At 47.7% G+C, this 1,842-nt stretch overlaps 1 non-coding gene across 1 annotated transcript; it reads left to right on the top strand.

Moving 5' to 3' along the window:
- Positions 1-1,453: 1,453 nt before the first annotated feature.
- On the top strand, positions 1,454-1,615 carry LOC138448174 (U1 spliceosomal RNA). The gene has a single exon (XR_011260025.1). It is a non-coding gene; the product is annotated as a U1 spliceosomal RNA (small nuclear RNA).
- The last annotated feature ends 227 nt before the right edge of the window (positions 1,616-1,842 follow it).

The following is a 1,842-nucleotide window of genomic DNA, read 5'->3' as shown; positions in this document are numbered from 1 at the left end:
GAGCTGGATCACCATCCTTTCACCAGTAAACCCGATTCAATCACCATGGCCCCCTTACAAATCCCAGCCATGCTGTGATTGACCTGTGGACACATAAATAATCGTATCAATAAACTTTCTCCGCCTTTTTTATGGCGAATGCCAATTTCGCCACCTTCATTTGGGTCCATTTTATTGCTTTTTTTTACCACAAAAACCGATGGCAGAACCCCTGCACCCTCACTTTCTATATACCTTACCCAAAATTACCATCTATTTTTTTTTGGTAAAAAAGCGTAAAAAAATGCGGCAAAAAAATGTTTTGTCGAAATTGCCTTTCAGCAAAAGTGGGCAATAGCAAATAATCTACACACTCAAGAACAACATTTCAAAAAATGCTCTCCAGAAATGTATAGAAAGGAAACAAAATCCAAATCCAAATCAATGGGAACCAAAGTTTTCGTTTGTTAGTGGATTGAGTTTGTTCACAAAATGGATCGGAGTACACTTCGAATAGTTGCTGCAGCTCTGGAGAAAATACGAGTGGTATGATAGGTTATTTATAACGCGCTTAATACCCATGCAGCAGTGATCCCAATCATAAAAGTGAAACAGGCAAGCCCAACAGGTATAACTTATTTTCACTCTTTTGGTAGCGCAGTCTGAGGGCAGCCTATACCCTTCAGGAGAGGTGTGAGCTGATACAGTTGCAACACAAAAAACAATAGTACTATGTTCCCAAAATACCTTAGTTCCTGTCTTTCGGATCTCAGCAGAGCCAGGCTTTTCAACATCAGACCAGAAGCATGGGTGCCTTTGCGCTGGGCTGGGGTCAAGTCGGAGAGCAGCAGCGATGGCCCCAATGATGCAGTTCTGTTTGGCAGTGGTGCTGATTTGTGGGTAGAAAACGCTGGGAACAGTAGGCCCTGCCAAGTGGATGGCACTGGAAGACTCAGTGACCTCTGGGCCCTGACAAGAGAATACTTGCCTTTGGCGCTGTGCAGGCTCGGCTGACACAACACGGCATATGGTTACGGCAAAGATGTCAAAGCTTCAGCATTGTCATTGAGCAGAACTCTGAGATTCAGGGGTGGTGGAGCGTCGAGGTCCAGGAGGATTATGATGGTGTGAATGGGGCCAGCGCTGAGCAGCTACGCTCAGGAGGGGTAATGGGCCCGTGTGGGGCTGACAGGCCAGTGGGCAGACTGCAACAGGCCTGCTCTAGCCATCCTGCTATTTATACAAATCTCTGGCCGAGCAGCACCTGATGGGAGAAAGGAACTGCGCTACAATCTGCTCTTCTGCTGGGCTCTGCCTGCTGGAGCTTCCCTCTACACGCGGGACAGGCAGCTCTGCAGATGCTCAGAGCTTCCGGGGATTGGGGGGTTGGGACTGGGTCAGGGCCTGCCTTCTCACCCTCGCTTAGCGGGTCTTCCCAGAACTGACCCAATCCCTGCCCTCTTGCATGCAACTCATACTTAGCAGGCAGGGGAGAATGTGATCTCAAGGGCAGATCTCCCAGGGTGAGACTTACCCATTGCACATCGGATTTGCTGACCCCTGCTATGTTCCCAAATGCGGGATACACGACTGCATTATGTCTGGTAGTGGGAAACTGCGTTCGCGCTCTCCCCCCGATTTATTGGTGAAAGAAAAGGTAAAGTGTACACTAGGCCTGCTAGGTTGCATACTTTTAGATTGTGCTCACATTGCGTTTCTTCAATTAGGTTCACCTTTGGGTGATCGCTTTTCCACATTTTATCTGTTGAATTGAATTATGCTTCTTTCATCACCACAGAAGTAATGTGTATTACAGAGATAAGCTGCCATATGTATTGGGCACACTGCACATGCTCAGGCAGC

This window comes from Ambystoma mexicanum, chromosome 3q (assembly GCF_040938575.1).
Source record: "Ambystoma mexicanum isolate Mex_15411 chromosome 3q, UKY_AmexF1_1, whole genome shotgun sequence".
In the NCBI taxonomy this organism is placed as follows: Eukaryota; Metazoa; Chordata; class Amphibia; order Caudata; family Ambystomatidae; genus Ambystoma; species Ambystoma mexicanum.
This window is presented reverse-complemented; position numbering and strand designations above follow the sequence as displayed.